General features: G+C 45.7%; 1 long non-coding RNA gene across 4 annotated transcripts in view; it reads right to left on the bottom strand.

Moving 5' to 3' along the window:
* Positions 1 to 3,134, bottom strand: part of LOC111559838 — a 36,878-nt gene extending 33,744 nt beyond the window's left edge. The window contains exons 1-2 of one of the 4 annotated variants that reach the window (XR_006595683.1): positions 2,424 to 3,134; positions 64 to 527 (exon numbers count right to left, since the gene is read on the bottom strand). This is a non-coding gene — a long non-coding RNA (uncharacterized LOC111559838). The remainder of the gene's footprint in view (positions 1 to 63; positions 528 to 2,423) is intronic. The other 3 variants (XR_006595685.1, XR_006595682.1, XR_006595684.1) reach the window with 3 other exon arrangements.
* Between the last annotated feature and the right edge of the window lie 18,603 nt (positions 3,135 to 21,737).

Raw genomic sequence — 21,737 nt, 5'->3', positions numbered from 1 at the left:
TCTCTACCAGAGACATCCCTTCTAGTTCTGACACCGCTACTCAGTACCCACGTCATGGCCTACCTTGATGGGCCTCCGTCACCTGTAAAACGAGGCTCACAACATTGTTCCACTTCTAGGCAGGGACAGGATGTGAGGAGGAAGGGAAAGGGATTGCAGACGATGGTTACTGTTGATTGGTCTGTCCCTGGAAACACGACAGCAGCAGGGAGATGACTGTGGAGGCAGGTTGCAGTCCTGAGAAGACTGGATGTTGGGTGGGGGGCTGCTCAGGGGCAGAGGTGGGATGTGAGTCATTGGGGGAAGAGTTGGTACCTTGCAGATGGTTTGGGGATGGCGGTGGGGCAGAGAGAGAGAGCTGAGAACCGCTGTGACAGGGAGAATCAGGGAAGTTCAGGCCCAGAACTGCCTCTTCAGCCTCCTCCCCAGGCCCTGAAGAGCATCACCAGGTTTGGGGCAGCCCCTGGAGAGTGGTGTCCTCTAAGAGCTGGGCAGAGCCTCAGGGGGCAGGCCGTCACCATGGAGTCCTCAATGAAGAGAGGAAGAGAGAGAGAGGGAGCACCTCAGATCTCTGAACTCAAGAGCACCCAGTCTGCCGTGATCCCCAGCGGGTGGGCTACTTCCTGTTCCCACTAAGGGTCACAGTGGAGGCACTAAACTTTCTCTAGCAGGCTCTGGAGGGTAGAAGATTTAGCTCCTCAGCAGGGAGTGATGCAGACGGAGTGCCCGGTAATGATTTGTTGCATATATTGCAACTTCTACGTTGAACAAACCCAAGTGGGACATAATCAAAATATATGCTTATTTTTGCTCTACCACCTTTTAAAATTTGCCTGGGACCCTTGACTTTTCCACTCTCACTCGGACCATAACAGTCTTGCAATCACTTCAGTTGCGAACAGTCTCACTCAAATAATTAGAAAGGCTGATTTGTGTAATAATAAAAAAAATCAGGATAGAAATTAGCATTTAATCTTGCTCCCTCCTCCTAGCTATAGCAGGAGGTTGGTGAAAACCTGCTAAGAGGCAGGTGGTCAGCTTCTAACTTTCTCGGTTTCTGTCCCCACGACTTGCTAATGAAGGTTGTCAATCGGGGGTGGGGGTGGGTTGATGGTGGTGGTGAGATAATTAGGGTCTCTGGTGGTGGGACTGTGTCTGAGGGATCCTCCTCAGGAGGCAGGTATCTGAAGCGGAATCTTCCCCCTTGTGCCACCTGCAGGGACTCTTCAGAGACCCTCTGCATCTCCCTCCGACAACAGCCCCCGTGAGGTGGGCAGTGTGTTCCGTCTCTTTTGATGTTCTCCTGCGCCCCTGGCTGGTGGGTGGCCCACCGCCCATGGAATCTCACTGCTGGGGTCCCCTCGGCCTCCCAGACTCTGCTCTCTGGCAGAGTTTAAAAACCTCCCTGGCCGGGTTCTTCCAAGTCTGGGAAGCCCTCGCAGGTCCTCACTGATGAGTCCCGGGACAGCAGCTGTCACTTGCAGCCTCGTCTGTCCTGTGCTGCTGCCCCGGACGCCTCAGCAATCAGAGCACCTCTTGCACGGCCCCGGCCCCCACCCCTGCAGCCCCCACCCCTGCAGCCCCCACCCCTGCAGCCCCCACCCCCGCAGCCCCCACCCCCGCAGCCCCCACCCCCGCAGCCCCCACCCCCGCAGCCCCCACCCCCGCAGCCCCCACCCCCGCAGCCCCCACCCCCGCAGCCCCCACCCCTGCCCCTGTGGGAACACAGCGCACTGGGATGTCCTGCTGCAGTCCGGGAAGGCCCCTCCTCAGGCTGGAGGGGAGGAGGCCTCCCCCCAACACTCCTCGAAGACGGAATTGCACCCTTGGCCACAGTGCCCTCCAGAGAAATCTTTTCACAGCTCCTCCCCTCCTCTCCAGGCACTGCACAGACCCTTCTGTGTTCCCAGTTAGGGGACAGGGCTCGGGGATCACAGAACCTGCTCCAGGAGATGTCCTCTGAATTGTAGATATGGGGAGTTGGCTCACACCCAACTCTGCGGCGCCCGGTGAGACTACGACAGGAAAAGTCCCATCTGCCAGCTCTGTTACAGTGTAGCTGAAAACGCTGGCAGGTGGAGTGTCAAGTTCAGACACTCTCAGTTCACTGCTCCTCTGCTCTCGCCCCCCTCGCTCACAAAATGTCTGTTCTGAGAATCAGGAACCCCGAACCACCCGGGGACGGGACAGCCTAACTAACATCTAAGCAGTCCTTATTCATTCACTTTAATGGCCTTTGAGTCATCAATTTTCAGGTGAGGCTATCGGCTGGGACTAAATTCAACTGAGTATGCAAGTGGGTAGGACTGCCCATAAACTTGCTGTGCAAAAGCGGGCACATCTCTTTCGTTTTCCAACACATGGCAAGTAACCTCCACCTACTTAGCAGAAAACGGGCATCTCCTTGAGGTCAGCCCCCTCACCTGTCAGAGAAGGTGGGAGAAGGTCAGGGCGTGCGAGAGACGGCCTCAGGATCCGCGGCGCCCGCCGCCGCCGCGGCTTCCCGGCGCTGCCACACGGTGGCGCCGTTGAAGGACTCGCCGCCTCCACAAAGCGGCTTTTGTCCGCGTCCCCGCGCAGCCGCTCAGGTTCTCCCGGGGCGGGTGACCCCATTCCCTCAGCGGTAACCTCAGCTAGGGGTGACCCCCACTTGAGCTCACGAGGTTGCAGCTCAGCTGAGTTCTGCCTCCAGTGTTTTTTCACAGCCGCCGTCCAGGTGCCAGCTGGTCCCTGGAGCCCCAGGGCAGCACAGGCGGCCGCGAATCCTAACGAGCCTTTGTTTTCAACTGGAAACACAAAGCGAGCTCTATCACCTCCCCTGTCTGGACAGCGGGCTTACTGGCATCCATCTAGACTTCTGAGAAAATTACCCTCGGTGACTCGTGAGGGGAGTCCAGGATGCCCTATCTCTTCCCTGCTGCTCTCCTCCACCTCTGCTCAACAGCCCATGAAGGCCACCACGCTGGTTTTGTCTGAGTCTACAGGCCAAAAGAGAAATTGGTACTTTTCCCACGAAAGCAGGGGACGACAAGTGTAATCTTTTAATCTCTCGCAGGCACCCCTCTTGTAAGTCACTCTGCCTCAAAGTAAAACTGTGTCTAACATGCTTTAAAATCTAGAACACTCCGTGACCCTGACCTTCAGAGCAGACCTCTGGGAGCACATTTGAAAAGGGTGCAGAGGTACAACCTCTCCGACTTAAGGAAGTAACTTTAGATTCCAAGGGCTTGCTCATGCATGGCAATTAGCTTTTTAAGCTTGCAAGAGCAAAGGGTAGACTCCATTCAGATGCAGAGTGGGGAACCCAGTGGTTTCTGTTGTTGTTGTTTTCAGAGATGGAAGTCACAGAGTGCTGGATATCACACCAGTGACTAAACCACCCCTTACCTTTACTCAATAGGAGCCAGGCACCCGAGGGAGCAGAGGCCTCCCAGGGTGGGATGATACATCCCAGTATCCAGGATAACACTGGCTGCCATCTTTGAACATGGGCTATACTCAAAGCATCTGGGGTGGGTGGGGGTGACATACTTTGCATATGTTATTTCTAATCCTCCTGACCAGGCTATTTGGTAGGTATTTATTACCCTCCTTTTACAGATGAGGAAAGTGGCTCAGAGAAGTTAAGTAACCAGTCCAGTGTCACACAGCTCGTTATTAGTGGAGTTGGGATTCAAACCCAGATCTTAGGACCCTACAACTCATCCTTGTCCCATAATGCTACGCTGCCTCTTGGGAATGGTGTCTACTTTGGAAGAGGATGGCAAGGAGAATGTAATTGGGTGTGGACCTTGCCATATTTCAGGGTTCCTTATGAAATTTCAGTTTTAGACAAATGATAGCTTTGCCTATGAGTCAGCCATGAAAATCATTCTGACTTACAGTCCCTGGCAGAAAGAGTGGGTGGGAGCAAAGGACACAGAATGAACATGACCACTTCTTTTTCTTGGTGGCATATGGGTTCTTGTTAATCTGGCATCCTCTTTCACACCTCTGAGTCCTTGCTCCCACTGCTCCTCTCCTTGGAGTTACTTTCACCCTCTACGCTGCTCCACTTGAGGAAGGTTTGTCTCCTCCGCAGAAGGCTTTCTTTCCCCAGGGCTCCCCTAACACACAGGTGGAGCTAGGCACTCCCTCATCTGTGTTCCCATTGTTCTTGTTGAGGCCCCAGTGCAACAGACATTATTCAAGGCATTATTCATTGTTTGTTTAGGCCCAGAGGCTGGTAGGAGGGGAATTCTCTTTTACTCAAGACCAAAGCAGATGCCAGGAATGATCAGAGCCCCAACCACTCAAGAACAAGGAGATCGGAAGGCATCTCCCTCAAAAAGGGGCCATGGTCAGGGGGTGAAGCTGGGGCCAGGAGCAAGGAACCTAGAGAGCAGAGTGGGAGCAAGCGCAAGGCAGGTATGAAGGTGCATGTGATGCAGCGTCTGCATGTAGATGGTCAGTCCTCGGTAAGCGGGTGATGAACGGGGAGGAAAGGATGAAGTGATGAACAGCCTTCGTAAGCCAAACCTGAGGCTGTATTTGTCATAGGCAGTTACCGCAGGATGGGTTGAACTCGTCATGCTCCTGGAACTTCCCCCTGTGTTTCCCAACTGACTTCCCCACCAGTTTGGCCAGACCTGGACCACTTGAATTGGTAAACCACAGGGACCATCCCAGCCAGCCACACTGTGAGCACTGCTTCCCCCTTCAGGCGCCTGTTTCCAGCCCTGCGGGGTAGTACAGAATGACTCACCCCCCTCATTTGGGGGCCAGCCCCTACTCCTGGCTTTGAATCTAATTGTGCCCAACACCCCTTTGTTTTTCTAACTGGGTGTTGGGAATTTCCTTGGTTAAGCCTCCAGGTCTTCCTTCCTTCTGGATTTAATGAGCTCATTTATTTTTCTTTTTCACTTAGCAGGTTTTCGGGCTGGTTAATGAGTGGTGGGGTTCTCTTTAAGAGCCAAGTCGGGCCAAGCTCAGGGCACTGTTCTGGCCCTTTCCAGTTCTCAAGTCCCCAGAGTCTCTTGCTGTCTCTCCCCGGCTCTCTGGCAGCCACCCTCCTCAGTGCAGTTCCCATCTGTGGAAGTTTCTGGAATACAATGACACATAGGCCTCAGGGTTTTATTTTGTTTTGCTTCTTCACATCTTCCCTGGGACAGTTGTTTCAAAATGGTCTTGTGCCTTCTAGAAAGAAGCTGTTCAGGTGCCAGGGAAAGAGATCCATTTTTAAATGCAGTTTCCTCTTAGGTTTTGTCTGAAGCTTTTGGTAGATTTTTGGGTTGGGGGGCTGGCTGTGAATTCCAGGGAGATTGCCAGAGGCTATTTAAACCTCCTTTGTGTGAAGTATTGTAAAGAGCTGCCAGGAGGGAACACTAATAGAAGGGAACTTGGAAGCCTTGCTGTGGTGGTTAGCACTTGGGAAATTTTCAGTCCAGAGAGAATGAGAAAGAATGCAGGGTCCATGTGGCAAGAATAGGGATCCACAGGGACTCAATGGCTTACTCAGTTCCCAGAAGCTCCTTGAGGTAATGACTTCACAGCTGCTTTGTTGAATCATGTACCACAGAAAGTTTAGCTCAAAGAATCCCCTTGAATGTTTGTCCATCCATTTGTCAGTCTGTCCGTCCATCCATCCATCCATCCATGCAAACATCCACTTGAGGCAGGCCATGGGCTAGGCCCTGGGGTGGCGGGAGGAATGACTGGACACAGTCCTAATGACCACACATTATCTGCACACATTTTGGAGTGAGGATCCTGTGCAAGAGAGACAGTGGGAAGGCACCAGAGGATAAGTCACAGAAACCTCAGCATGCCATGCTTGGGTAGTTTGCGGAGCTGTGGTTAACTCCTTGTTTCCTGCTGAACTCCTGAAGCTTAGGCAAAACACTCCCCTCCTGAACTCCACTCCCTACTGTGAAGTCACAGCCTTCAGCCTGCCTCTGGAGGGGTCCAGGAGGAGGGTAGCAATGGACAGCCTGAGGGGCTTCCACCCTGCGTGAGAGCCAAGACTCTACGGGCCAGAGTCACTGTGGTCCCAAACGCATTTTGGAGCTTGCTGTGATCCGACCCCAGCAAAGACCAGAGAGGGGAGGCAGCCTGCCTTCGGCTGTGTCAGCTGTGCATTCTTCGTTTTCTAGGGCTGCTGTCACAAAGCCCCACAGAATAGGTGGCTCGAGGAACAGAAGTTTATTGCCTAACAGTTCTGGAGGCTAGAAGTCCCTGGTCACGCTGTCAGCAGGGCTGATTCTTTCGAGGGCTGGGAGGAACAATCCGTTCCAAGCCTCTCTCCTAGCGTCTGGAGGTTTGCTGGCAGTCTTTGGCATTCCTTGGCTTTTAGCAGGACCACCCCAATCTCTGCCCTCATCTTCACATGGCGTTCTCCCCGGGTGTGTGCCTCTGTGTCTAAAATTTCCCCTTTTATAAGGATACCAGTCCTATTGGATGAGGGTCCACGCTTATGACAGTTACAGCTGCCATCACCCCAATTCCAAATAAAGTTACATTCTCAGGTACTGGGGGTTAGACTTTAAGGTGGGAATTTTTAGAGGACATGGTTCAACCCCTAATACCATGTTTCTGATTTTATTGCCCTCCTGCTACCATCAGCAATGCCTATGAGGAGGCGGCCGGAATGATGGTGCCTGGGAGGGCCGGGCAGGGGGGCAGGGGTGGTGCCCCAGGAAGAAATCAAAGGGTGGTCTGCAAAACAGGGAAACACCTGCTGGGAGGAGAGCATTTGTGCTGGAAAGTAGCATGTCCTGGGCAGCTGCGGCAGCAGGGAGTTAGCCGTGCAGGGGTTTGGTCCCCTATGCCTTTGTGCCTAGAGCTGGCAGGAACCTGAAGGGAAGGAAAAAGCCCCAAGCAGGCAGCCCCACGTGCCTGGGATGGAGCTGCCAGGGGAGAGGAGGGTCAGGCTGCCCCTACAAGCTGGGTGAAGTGATCCCCGGAACCTGAGGGACAGGGGAGAAAAGCAGCCAAGGTCCAGAGTTCTGAGGTACATCCAGGTAGTCTGGTGGGCAGGAACTGGCGTGTGGGGCTGCTTGCAAGGGTGCCTGCGGGGACTGAGGCTGTGTGAGTGACTTGGCGCTCCTTCGTGCAACCATCCAGGATTTGCTGCCGCTCTCTTAACCACAACCTCTTTGAAACACAGATGATTTAACGGAAAAGCATAATTATAGTGGGGCATGATAACAGAGCACTTGTAGGCTGTGACAATTTTGAAAAAGAAAATTGGGGACATTTACCTCACCAAATATTAAAATTTAAGATAAAGTGATTGTCATCGAGAAAATGTATTTTGGCACCTGAATAAATAACTCAGTGGAATAGGCTTGATGTCGGGAATGAACGTAGTGTGTTGCCATACTTAAAATTGGATAAAGGTGACATTTCAATTCAGTGGGAAAATTATGATTGATTCAAGAATTGGTGTTGACCTAATTGGCTCTCATTCTGGGAGAAAAAAAGCAAGGTAGCTACTACCTGATACCGTATGCAGCAATAAATCTCAGATGGGTTTGGGTTAAAGATATAACTCTAAGTAAACAAATAAGCACATAAAGTATTTGAAAAAAATTTAGTGGAAAATTCACTTTCCAAATTTACAAATTTGTATAACTTTGGAGTAGAAGGGATATTTTTAACAATTGTAGAAATCCCCAAAACTGAAGGGAGAGAAAAAAGGACACATGCCTACATATTTTTTTTTTCAAATTTTAAGGAAAAAAAAAAACACCATAAGGAAAGTCAAATGACAAACTATAGATTCAGATAAACCTGGGCTGCACATATGAGAAGACGTTATCCTTAATTTACCCAAAGCTCATATAAACTGGTAATAAAATGGCAAAAGGCAATAGGAATGTAGGGGAAAACATGAACAGGCAATTCACAGAAGAGAAAATAAAGATTAAAGTGGAGCCGAAAAGGATTGGTCAAAAGGAAGTTCAAATTTAATGATTTTATTTTATCAAATTTAATGATTTATTTGTCAGATTGGCAAAAATTAACACCACCAGTAACATCTTGTGCTTGAGAGAATGTAGGAGGATGAACGCTTTCATACCTTGCTGGTAGAAGTACAAACCACTGAAACCTCCAGGAAAAATAATCTGGCGATGCTTTTTAAAGTTTAAAGTGCCACCATTGACTCAGCAAACCCATTGGGGGCAGTTATTACAGTAGATGTAAAAACACCCCTACCGGGGTGCCTGGGTGGCTCGGTCGGTTAAGCATCCGACTTCGGCTCAGGTCATGATCTCGTTGTTCACGAGTTCAAGCCCCGCGTCGGGCTCTGTGCTGACAGCTTGGAGCCTGGAGCCTGCTTCTGATTCTGTGTCTCCCTCTCTCTCTGACCCTCCCCCCATTCATGCCCTGTCTCTCTCTGTCTCAAAAATAAATAAATGTTAAAAAAAAAAATAAAAAAAAACACCCCTACCCAAGAATATATGCACATGAATGTTTACAGAAGCACTCTTTGCTGTGGCAAAATATTGGGCAATGCATAGTTATCTATCAACAATAAAATAACTGAATAAACATGGTGTCTCCATGCTATGGGATATTATGTAGCTATCACAAAGAGTTAGATTTATCAACAGACTCATGTAGAGAGATGCTAATATATTAAGTGCAAGAGCAAGTTGGGGAAAGTGTGTATGCTATGATCCCTTTTCATAAAAAATTCAAATAAGCAGATGAAACTGAATGTACATGCCCATATTGTGTTTGCGTGTATTTGTCCCAGTGTCGAGAAGTGTGTCTTAACAGCATGTGCTACCTCAAGGCGGAGGCATGAGATGGAAAGATTTTTAACTTGTTTCTGTATTTTTGGCCTTTATGCTTATTACAAGAATCACATTTTTGCTTTTTAAATTAAAAGCAATTGGATAAAGGCAATTTTAAAGGGAAAAAAGGACAAAGTGTTTAAAACACTTCTATGACTCATCGGGCCCTCAGGATAAAGTCCACTCTCTTTAACAGACTTACAAGGCCCCTGGGATCTGGTGTCCATATACAGTACCAGCCTCTTTTCCTTTTGTTTTGCTTTTTTCCCCTCTGTTTTCCAGCTGTGCATTCCCAGAAGCATTCTTGACCACATTCTGTTCTCACCATAGACCTCCTTCCCATGGGCTGGGCAAAGTATCCACCTACCTATTCCAATAGCTCCTTGTACCTATATCCCTGTGGGCTATAGGGATTGTGGGCCTCCCCCTGAATCACCTGCTAGCTTAGTGTTCTCCCCAATGGATGGTAATTACCAAGAGGGCAGGAGTAGCATTTGTCATGGGGTCCCTAGTGCCTTGTGTAGCTCATTGTAGGTGCTAAATACAATAAATGTTTGTCAAACGAATAAAGGAAAGAAGGATGAAATGAATGAAGGAACATGAAGCATTAGAAATACCAAGAAGAAAACATAGTCTGTGCCTTCAAAATTGCATGGTAGAGAGACAGGCCTGTAAATAGCCCAGTTATAATACAAGAAGATAATTATCGTTGTAGGACCAAGGGAACACAGACTACCCCAAATTGCCTGGGGGAAGTCTGGAAGGTTTCACAAGTGAGGAAATATCTAATCAAAGATGTGACGAATGAACAGACGTTTACCAGGAAATAAGAGGATGGTGTGATGTTTCTGGCACTAGGACCAGCCCCTGCAAGGACATGAAGGCATATTCTGAAAGCTTTAAGTGATTTAATATTGCTTGAGCATCAAGTTCAAGGTTGGGTAAAAGGAGTATATGAAAGAAGACAAATGGAGGCAGTTATACTGGAACCAACTCATTCATGAAGGTCCCTGCAGGCCATGCCTGTGAGTTTAGAGTTTAGAGGGGGAAGAACTGTGGAAGATTTAAGCAGGGGTGTGACATGAGGGGTTTTAGATCACACTAGCGGAATGAGAAGGGTAAGTGAGGGTGGGGGGGGGGGGTCTCAGATGATGTCAGATGAAGGGAGATTGGCCCAGTGTGAAAAACAGGAAGGAGGTCACTACGATATTCTCCTGGTGAAAGCACCAGGCTGAACCAGGGCAGAGACTCATGCAGTAAAAGGAGGTCAAGTTGATGTGACTTGGCACTTGATGATGGGCTGGCATGAGGACGGGGTTGGGGGACAGTCAAAGTGGACTCTCAAATTTCTGACTCGGCAGCTTGTTTCCTTTATCACAACACAGATTAGCAGAAGAGAAGCAAGTCTGAGAAAGGCAGAAAATGGAGAACTCAGTTTGGGCCATGTTGACATTACTCCTTTCCTAGGGCTGCTAAGTTCTATAAACTGCATGGCTTCAAACAACAGAACTGGAATTGTCTCACAGTTCTAGAGGATGGAAGTCCTCATGAAGGCGTGGGCAGGGCTTGCTCCCAGACTCTGGGTGGGATCCTCCCTTCCCTCTCCCCAGCTTCTGCTGGTGGCCTCCAACCTTTAGTGTCCTTGGTTTCTAGCCACGTCGGTCCATCTCAGCCTGTGTCCTCGTGTGGTGTTCTCCCTGTGTGTGTCTTCCTATTGCACTTCTCTCTTCATAGAAGGACACCAGTCATACTGGATTAGGGCCCACCCCAGTGACCTCATCTTAACTTGATTACATCTGCAAAGACCCTATTTCCCTTTAAAGTCACATTCGTAGGTACTGGGAGTTAGGATGTCAGTCCTTTGTCCGTGGGGCGGCGGGACATAATTCAACCTATAACACTGAGTTTGAAGGGCCATGGGACCTTGGGTAGAGAGGTCCAGGAGGCCTCTGGATAGATGGGAGTGAGGGCTCAGGGGAGATGTCTGGGATGCATCTTTATTTAGAATCTATCAGCAAAAGACACCAGCATGAGGTGATCATAGCAAACAGGTGAGTGGCCCGAGAAGAGAAACCTTGGGGAAGGTCCTGTTTAAGGAGGTGCAGGGGACAGAGGATCCCATGTAGGAGGTGACTGAGAAGAAGGGTCAGAGCATGGTGTGTGTGTGAGGGACTCTGTGGGCATGGCTGACACTGAGCTGGCCTGTGCCCTTCCTTTACCAGGAGCTGACCATCACCCACTGCAGTGCCAGACTGTGTTTTCTATTGCCTGGTTCCTTCATGTCTGACTCTCTCCCCCACATTTGACATGGCCTTTTTTCCCTTAGTTAGGAAGCCGTGGAGCCCTGGAGCCATCTCCTGAAGGAGTCAGCATGGGCATTACAAGATGTTGTTGGGGCAGCCGCCTCCCTAAACCCAGCACTACAGTACAGCATTGATAAAGCAAACAAGGCTGGCTTGTTTGTGTTTTGCATTTCTTCAGAAATGAGCTGGCAGTTTTGTAATAACACTGAGGAATTACACTTTACAGCATCACCAAAATATTCCCATATGGCCATAAAAGTGTTGTCCAGAGTGTACACAGTCTTTCCCCTCCCATCGCACACACCCACTCACCCGTAAGAGAGTCTGCAAAGCCAGTTTTTGGGTATCAGAGAAAGCTGCAGATTCTTCAATGTGAGACTGAGAGTCAGGGCAGTCTCCAGTGACTGAGCCGAGGACTTCTGAAAGGTGTGCCTTTAAAATATAGTAAACAATAGAACGTGCTCTCCAGGAGGGCTGGGTCCTCCTTGGCTGGGTTGTTCCCTGTTGGAGGCTCTGCCATCTGGTAGACACTCAACAAATATCTCCAGGCTCTGGGTGGCCTAGGATGTGAGATGAGTGTCCACACTGGGATCTGGAGTCAGTGGGTCAGCAATGCTCAGCCAATGTGGACTCTCCACCCACAGATGCTGGGTGAGCAGGAGAGAGATGTTTGCATGATCACCTTTTCTTTTCCCCCATGGGGCTCTGGTGACCAGTGGCCAGGCCAACTGTAGACCGGCAGTGCTGGGCTAACATTGCTCATTCTAGTAAGACCCATCTTCTCTGGCTCTGGAAAATGTATGGCAAACCATGACTAGAGTGTCTATTTGCATTATGACTTAATAAAAACAATGGCTAATATTTCTCAAGTGTTTGCTATGGATCAGGCTCTGTGCTAAGTGTTTAATATGTATTATTTCAAGTAAGTCTTGCAACAACTCTTTGAGATAGGTGCTATCTATACCACCATTTTAAAACATAAACCAAACTTAAAATGATGAAATCACATTATCCAAGTGCTCGCAGCTAGAATGTGGTCCTGGAGGTGTTTGAACCCAGATTGTCTGGGACTAGGGCCCACCTACCGAGCCCTTTGTTGTGCTTGTGAGTTTTGCCCATCTCCCGTCGAGATTTCTTGTTCATTTACTGCATGCTTAACTTAGGAATTATTGCCCAAGAGATGGGGCAAGAATGACGTGGATGGTTAGGAAGCCCTCAGGACAGCTGCTGTCAGGTTCCAGGAATTAGGATACAATTTTGGCTTTGGGAAGAAAAACAGCAGAGAGTCTAGCGGGAAATGCAGAGGGGCCTCGGCGCCCAGGGTCATTGCTGCCCTGTGAGCTCTGCATGTCTGTCAGGCTCTGTTAAACTGTCACCGCATGCATGCTGGTTTACAAAGGGCATGGACCTGCAGACTGGGCTTCTTTGTCAGTCAGCAAATTATGCAGCAGATCCAGTGACTCATCGCCTTTGGGGGTTGGCAAGGCCCTCAAAGATAATCCAGTTTGACTCTTTGATTTCACAGGTGAGAAGCCTGAGGCCCAAAAGGCATATCAAGGACTGTGGCAGATTAAAGATGGCTGCAAATTCTTTGACACCGCTCCCACTGAGAGCAGAACTGTATCCCTCCCCTGGAATCTGGGCAGGTTCTGTGACCACTTAGCTAACAGAAAGCTGTCTAAGTGACATGGTACCAGTTTCTGGACTCAGGCCTTTTACTTAAGAGACCGGTTGCTTCTACTTCCTGCTCTGTGAACATGGACTCTTGGAACCCAGATGCCATGCTGGAAGGAAGTCCAAGTAGCACCCTAGAGACACACAGAGAGAGGAATTGGGGTCCCTGGTCAACAGCCCCTGCTGACACTCCATATTTTGTGGCCAACTTGGTAGTGGATCCTATAGCTCCAGGCAAGCACTCCTTCCTGGAAACACATGGAACAGAAACAGCCATCTCTGCAGACCCCTCCCCCAAATGCGGATCTTGAGCAAATGAAATGCTTGTTGGTATTTTAAGCCACTAGGTTTTGGGCTGGTTTGCTGTGCAGCAACAGATAATCAGAACAAGAACCAAGTAGTAGGTGTTATGACCTTCAGTCAGTGTTTCTTTCACTCTATTTTATTGGCGCTCATGACTTCCTTTGGGTCGCCTGATGGCTCACCAGTCTCAGTGGTCTGTGACATTGGAAAGGCTGGTGCATTACCTTGCATGAGGACTGCTGGACTTGAATGTCTTCAGCGAAAGTTACCAAACCTAATGATCATAAGAATCCCTGGAGTCCAGGGGTTAGGTACATAGATTCTTAGGGCACATTCCAGCATATATTGAATAAGAATTCTTAGGGGTGACACCCAGACATTTCCATCTTTGTTTGTTTCCCAGGTGATTCTAAAGATCAGCCAGCTTTGGGAACCACACTGATCATGAGTCATTTGCAATTGAGAGAAATGTCCCAGTATCACCTATGTGCGCAGATTATCCTAAACTAGATATTACTGAAATGTTTCCATTTATGTTAAAATTCCTGGGTGCAATGAGTTATTTCTATTCTCCAGTTAAGCCAGCCTGGGGATTCCATGTTCTTAAAATACTTACTCTTCACTTAATGCGATGATGGCCTGGATATCTCTGATGCCCCTGGGCCAAGCCAATGTGTGTAAATAAAAGGAAAGAACCCATTAGTCGTTAGTGTTGTTTGCTAAATATTTATGGCTTTCTCCTCTTCTCATATACTAAGATTGCATTTCCTGGATCCCTGTGATGGAGTGGGACCATATACATAACTCTAGTTAATGAACAGAAGTGATACGTGTCACTCCTGGGTCAGAGCATTTTGTTACAAGTGCAAAACCCTCCAGAATTCTCTCTCTCAAACTGCATTGTGACTGGCAATGTTCTGGGTGGTACTTGTCTTCTCAGCATGATCCCCTGACTGAGAATGATGTATAGGGCCTCCTTGCTGACCCACAATGGACACATGATATTAGCAAGAACAGAATTTTTATTGTTTGAAGCCACTGAAATTTGGGGCACACTTGTATTATAACATCATTGAGCTAGCCAAATGATATAGCCAGAGATGTTAGGCTTATCACTCTGAAGCCTCCTATCTCTGTGCCTAGTGGGAAGGATATGCCCCATAGCCAATTTGAATTTTTTTGTGTTTCCTCTTTATAGACTTATTAATCACAAAGTTCTATTCCCTTTCTTGCATGAATGAACACTTTTCCCCCCAGTAAACTTGTCAGGGAACTGTCAGTATTCTCAGAACAGCCAGTAAGCGTTGAGAACACGATGTTATCAGTTGAAAGGTAATAGCTTTTGTTTGCCTATCACAGGGGACTCTAATAACGATGGATCCTGGGGCATAAACTGATTCAGTGAAAATTCTACTTAAATGTATAAAACACATTGTGTAATAGTATCTTTTCAAAGGGCTGTCTTATAAAAATTTTTTTAAAATAAAGGGCTAGGTCTTACAAGGCACGTTTCTTGACTTTTTTGAAAAGCTGACGGTGTGAGATGATCTTTTTGTCAGTGAAATGAATGTGGGTTTCCTACACTCAGCAAAATTGTGCTCTACATATTCAGATTTTATTGTTAGAGATAGTCTTTCTCTCATTTTGTAGTAGAGATGCTAAGAATCCTGGTATCAGAGAGAGGAAGGGCCGTGTTGTCTCCTAAGCCAGCCGTGGTGCTACACCTTAGGCAGCTGCAGCTTGCCATTGATCCTTGTTCCTTTCCTTGGGATGAGAACATGCACTGAACAGGTGCTTTATTTCATCTTGTTTGCAAAGATAGCCACCAATGCTTCCTGGTATCCTAGGTGGTGTGTTTATTTTACCAGTTAACAAATAATTATCTCCCTACTTGATCTATATTTGAGTTTGGTTTCTGAATTTAGAAGCTTTAATGTTTTATTCAAGTAATATGTGTATATAGTCTAACAGATAATTCAATTATTGCAAATAATGCTGAAACCCCTCTTTGCTAACTCCCACTTCCCATTCTCTTTTCCAAGGGTGGATTGTTGTCATCAATTATATGTGGATCCCTTCACATTTTTATACACCTGCTTATACACAAAAATGTACCTGTAAAACTAGGTGGTATTCATGCATTTTAATTTTTATTTCTTTACACACATGGAATCCAGTGTACCTTCTGTTTGCAGATTTCTTTCTTCACTTACTAACATATCTTAGAAAGTTTTCCATGGTGGAACGCCTGGGTGACAGTCATTTAAGCGTCCAACTTCAGCTCAGGTCATGGTCTTGAGGTGTGTGAGTTTGAGCCCCACTTCGGCCTCTGCAGTGGTAGTATGGAACCTGCTTGGGATTCTCTCTCTTTCTCTCTCTCTCTGCCCCTTCCCCACTTTCTCTTTCTCTTTCAAAATAAATAAACTTAAAAAAAAGTTTTCCATGTCAGTATAGAGAAATCTGATTGTTTTCTATTTAATTGTTTCCCATAACATGGCTGTGCCATAGTATATTTAATAATTTCTTTATTTAAAAGCATTAAGGTTATTTCCAAGATTTTGTATTACAAATAGTGTGGCCACAAACATCTTTAATACGTGATTTGTGCAAATATGCGAATGTTTCTTTAGAGTTCATACAGAAATATGGAATGGCTTTGTCAAAAAGTCTCAGACTTTCATGTTAATAGATAACTCCCCAATCTCCCTCCAGGTGGCTGGATCATCACATAAGAACTGCCATTTCCCACTCTTTTTTCCATCATTTATATTAAGAAACTTTTATCTCAAAGGTGAAAATGATATTTGCATTCTCCAATTAATAATGCGGTTAAACTGTTTCTATATTTTTATTTCTATAAATTACTTCTTTAGAATCTTGTCTCATTTTGCTATTGGACCGCTTGTCTTTTTCTTACTGATTTATTGGCATTCCTTTTATTTTCTGCATATTCTTCCTTTATCTGTTGTATTCACTGCAATTATTTTCTGAGGATTTCTTTTAACTCTTTTGTGTTTGTTTTTTCCTGGATGCCCCATTACCTCTGTTTTCCATCAGTCAAGTTCTTGTGTTCCTTGAGTCTGAGTGTCTCTTTTTAAAGGTGTTAGCTTTCCAGGGCACCTGGGTGGCTCAGTTAAGCAGCAGACTTCAGCTCGGGTCACGATCGCAAGGTTTGTGAGTTCTAGCCCCGTGTCAGGCTCTGTGCTGACAGCTTAAGAGCCTGGAGACTGCCTCAGCTTCTGTGTCTCCCTCTCTCTCTCTGTCCCTCCCCCAGCTCACGCTCTGTCTCTCTCTCTCAAAACTAAATAAATGTTACAAATTTTAATGAAAAGAATCCCTCAAAAATAAAGGTGTTAGCTTTCCTTCAATGTTTGAGGATTTGTGATTATAAGCAATTCTCTGTATATGGTCTTGTCTGTTAGCTGTGATGCATGTGTTACCTGCTTACTAGCCTGCATAGCACAGGGTGAGAGGTAGGGGAGAGAGGCATTGCACGCTGCTGTACTTAAACTCTAGTGCACCCAAAGTGTGGCTAATGAGGAGCAAATTGCTGCTAGGTGTGTTACCTTGTTAGTTAGACTGGGCAGAAGAGCTCCTCCCACTTGCTGGGGGGTGTGAGCTGCCCAAGGGAAGAGTCGGCTTCTCTGTCCAAGCACAAGTGCTTATTGCTCATCCGTAAGTGCGGATATAGCCCAGTTGTTTGCTGCCTGATACAAGTGCTGAGTCCAAGTGTGAGGCATGGGAGGAAGAAGGGAAGATGGAAAGAGAGGAAGGAGGAAGGATGCTACACACTTGGTGGCTCTTACAGTTGAAGCTTAGAGAAGAACCCAGTTTGTGATTACAGGACCCTCCTTTTCTGACCTCCTGGTAGGCTGTGCCGTTTTTGCTTTGCCTTTCATAGGTGCCCACTTCTGTGTGCATTTTGGTTGTGGTTTTCTCCTTCAATCCAATCCTATCTGTATTCCATGTTTTAGTCACTTTTCCTTGATTTCTGGTCCACTGATGGTACATCTTATTTTTCATTAAAATTTCTAAAAAATATTTATTTAATTTTGAGAGAGAGAGAGAGAGGGAGACAGAGAGAGAGAGAGAGAGCGCGCATCAGGGGGAGAGGGGCAAAGAGAGAGGGGACAGAAGACCCGAAGCTGGCTCTGTACTGACAGCAGCAAGCTCGATGTAGGACTCCAACTCACAAACGGCGAGATCATAACCTAAGCCAAAGTCTGAGCTTGACTGACTGAGCCACCCAGGTGCCCCACATCTTATTTTTCAGAGTGGATTATCCTTTCTTTTTCTTTTTAAAATTTTTTTAATGCTTATTTATTTTTGAGAGAAAGAGACAGAGCATGAGCAGTGGAGGGGCAATGAGAGAGGGAGACACAGAAACAGAAGCAGGCTCCAGGCTCTGAGCAGTCAGCACAGAGCCCAGTGTGGGGCTCAAACCCATGGACTGCAAGATCCTGACCTGAGCTGAAGTCGGTCACTTAACCGTCGGAGTCACCTAGGCACCCCAATACTGGATTATCCTTTCTAAGAATTTGGAGTGAAAGCAGAAGTTACCATGTGAAATCTGTCAGCCATCTTGAATTAGAAGATCAGAATTCATCCGACCTGATTTATATTGCTCTATTCAGTCAGAGAATTCTGAAATATTAAATGCTTCTCTTGAGCAAGAGAACAGAGGAAGATTGGGTGGTTTGTCTCATTAATGTAAATATTCTCATCTATCCTTAGTTGTGCTAGACTATTTATGTAAGCTAAACAGGATAGATAGAAGGGAGAAATCCTGACAGTGTAAAAAAAAAAAATCTATTTTCAGATTTATCTCTGACCGTATTGTCTACTGGCATTTCCCCAAAGGCCCAATCCTGACTTATGAGCCACATGTGTCCATTGTTTTTGAATACTATTTACATATTCATATCCTAGTCAGTTTTCAAGTTGCAGCACGTCTACAGCCCTCACTAATAAGTCTCCTGGGAACAAAACTGTCCTCCAACAAACCTGGAGCAAATGAGATGGAAACAAACAAACCGTAAATCTCACAGAGCAGCCTTGGCTTGTGGCTTGTGGCTTGGGGCAATATTTTTGTAAGTTGCTCATGCCCATGACAAATATGTGCCCTTGCAACTTCTCCTTGACTGGGCTTTGCCTCCAGTGAACAGGGAAAACTCTGCTCATGGACGGTGGGCCTTGGCAAACAGCCCTTAATTTTTCCTTTCCATCTTGTTCCCTTTCACTAGCCCAGGCTCTGTATGACCTCCTCCCACCTGTGAGCACAGGACAAGAGAAAAAAGGACCAACTCTTGATCTCAGTGAGTTTCAGTCAATGTGTTATTTGATCCTGGGGTGATGTGGGGTTTTGCCCCCCCCCCTTCTGATATACACAGTACCTTGGGAAAATTCAGTTCTTGTGTCACAGATGGGCTACCACAATGAAGAGTGGGACTGGAATCTACATTTATGTTAACAGAGAAGATAGGTGACCGCAAGATAGTTTCCATGAATCTATCAGGAAATTTTCTCCTGTGAATGTTTGTATAGGTTTTCTTACACGATAAGAAAGAGAAAGTAAACACGGCTGAATTTTCTTCAAGACTGTATCTTGAGAAATATTTGAATAAGATGAAGCAGAAAATAAAAGTTGATTTTATTTAACATAGTCAGAAGAGGTTAACTGGGCTTTGTTCTCAGATCACCAGTTTGAGGAAATTGACTGTATCCTGAGAGATCCCATTTATTGGTTCTCAATGGCTCAGAGAAATTTACATCCTTGAAGAAATGACAAGACATGAACACACTGACCTTGAAACTGCAGGGGGAAAAAGTCAAGAGGACCTCTCATTTATGGAAGGTAAAGTAAAGATATTCAGATTCAAATTGGACATATTTTCCCTTATCAAACTGCCCTGAATTCAGAGGGAATATAGATTTGTGAGAATTGTAGATACTTGATGGAAATGAATTCACAGTATTAAAAGAAAGTCTCAAATTTTTAAAATGCATATGAATCATTATTTATGTTTCTGTAGCTGCTCTTGGAATGGAAACTTCAAGATATTCAGAACTGCTGAACATTAGCTCCCAGCAGTCTGACTATTTGGGTTAAAAGTGTGTTGTATCCACTGGGAAGAAGTCATAATCCTGAAGTTCTGGAGATAGGGATATACATACTAGACTAAACTACAAATATATTCCATAGGCTTGATAACAATGTAGCCTGTTGATACCATATCCATAATTAACAGGAACAAAATTGAACTCAGACTAGTAACAGGCCTTTAAATATTTTATGGAAACAAAATTTATTAAAATATGTTTTGATTTGCTTTGGCATTCAAGCTAAAAAGGCCCATATTTCTGGCTAGCAAATGGAATATCTGTAAAACCTACATACAATTCATACACATCTGCGGCCCATCACTGGAAAAATAAAATGCCCAGCTGGATGGGGTATCTTTGGAGGGGTTCTGACTCTTGGCTGGTCTCCACAACAGTTTCAGGATTCCTAAATGCCCGAGGATGATTGTGCAAGATGGGTGCAGGTGCTGGTATCATTTGGCCAAATTTTCCCCCATGTAAATGGGATGATGCTCTCTTTCATCTTTGTGCTTAAGTTTCTGTTTTCATCAGCTTTCTGTAAGGAGCCCTCATCAGGGGGAATGACAGACTCATTCAAGCAAAGGCTGTCCATGATACAATGCAATCCCTGCATGCTTTATGCTCTGTTTTTTTGCCTGTGGCGTTTCAGCTCCCTGACTTGGATTTTCCTTGGTCTTTTTTTGCATGATGATTGTTGCATGATGCATTTTTGGTAATAACACTTAAATCTTTGTTCTGGATAAATGCCATCCTTAAATATATGTTTTTCAGCTTGGACTATTGCCACACTTATTTTACAAACATTTGTCCGCACTAAAATGTAATTTTAGATTTTTGTCCAAGATCTGTGACAGATTCTAATCCCCCTCACTTCCCCCACCCTGGCTTTGTTTTCCATCTTTATATACAGGACACTCATCTCCAGTGGAGATATCTTTGGCATACTTTTCTATCTTGCTGGCCCTCTTTCCTCTAAGCCATTTGTGACTTAGAAGCATGCAGTTTTTTTTTCTTCAGTTCTAATGGATTACGCCATAGTTCATGTTCTTAAAAAAAATCCTTATAAGTGGTTTTATGCTGTGCAATCTTCAGACATTAATTTGCAGCCCTTCAACATTCTATAGTCAGGCAAAGCCTGGGGGAGAGAGGAGAGTGGTTGGCCTCTAAACCCTTGACACAATGAAACTAGCTCAAATCTTTGTATGGATTTTTTTTATTATGAAAGTAATATAATACCTATTGGAGAAAACAGAAAAAGAACCCAGTATCCAGAGGAAACGTGTATTCATTTTGAGTGTCTTTTTTTCTATTCACTTAAGTTGCATAGTAGTTGGGCCTCCAAATTAGATTTGTATCCAGCTTTTAAATTTCATATGACATCATAAATATTTCCTTATGTTAATATTAACTTCATATGGCTTCAAGACATGTAGTCATAGAGATGTACCATAATTTAACAGCTCCTATATTGTTGTTTCCCAATTTTCACAGGTGTATATAATGATGTAATGAACATCTTTGTGCATATGGCTTTTAAAAATTATTTTCTTAGGCTGGTAGTCTGCTGCCTAGGACTAGACTCAAAACTCCAGAGAAAGTCTCTCTAGCATGAAGTTCAAATATAACAGGGAAATCTGAAAAACCTCTTATGTACCCATGGTACATAACAAAAGAAACTAACATAGGTGCCATGCATTGACTAAAGTATAGACTTCTTCTAGATGTCCCTAGTTTTTTTCCTGATGTCTTTTTTTCTGTTCTAGGAGGCAACCCAAGACACCCTATAGCTTTTAGGATTCAACTTTTAAAACATGGTAATAGGGGGCGCCTGGGTGGCTCAGCCGGTGTCTGACTCTTGATCTCTGCTCACATCATGATCTCATGGTTCCTAAGTTTGAGCCCCGAGTTGGGCTCTGTGCTGACAGTGCAGAGCCTGCCTGGGATTCTCTCCCTCCCTCCCTCTCTGCCTCTCTCCTACTCTCTCTCTCTCTCAAAATAAATAAATAAACTTAAAAACAAACAAACAAACAAACATGGTGATAGTAGTTCATTCAGGAAAAGGAGATGAGATGTGTGTTTTCTGGGTCCTTGCATAGCTAATAATATCTTCCTGACTCCAGCCTTATGGGTGGGATTCTTGAGTCACAGTTTCCTGCCTGTTTTCCTTCTTTAAGTATTTGAATATAATTATCATGTTCCTTCCGTCTGATCACTCTGAGCCCCTTGAGTTTTCCTCCTGTGAACTGGTTCCTCCTATGATCTGGCTCCCTGTATAATAATTGGCAAAGCTTCACAACTCAGATTGCTTGCAGCTTGTCAGAACCTCACTGGTGGTTTGCTGTCTGGCACTGGATCCAAACTCAAGCGGTCTCATCAACATGAAGTATAGTAGAATTTCCACCACTTCCATCTTCAACACGAAAGTAATGGTTTTTTGACACAGCCCATGATTATGATACCTCCTTTAGCAGCTGTATCTCTTTGTTGACTCATACTGAATGTCTCTTCAAATAAAATGTGAATACCAAATCAAAAGTTGGTGATAACATGAGGAAATGCTTATGATATCATATGA

This window comes from Felis catus, chromosome A3 (assembly GCF_018350175.1).
Source record: "Felis catus isolate Fca126 chromosome A3, F.catus_Fca126_mat1.0, whole genome shotgun sequence".
Taxonomy (NCBI): Eukaryota; Metazoa; Chordata; class Mammalia; order Carnivora; family Felidae; genus Felis; species Felis catus.
The sequence above is the reverse complement of the archived record's forward strand: the minus strand, read 5'-3'. Positions and strand labels throughout refer to the sequence as shown.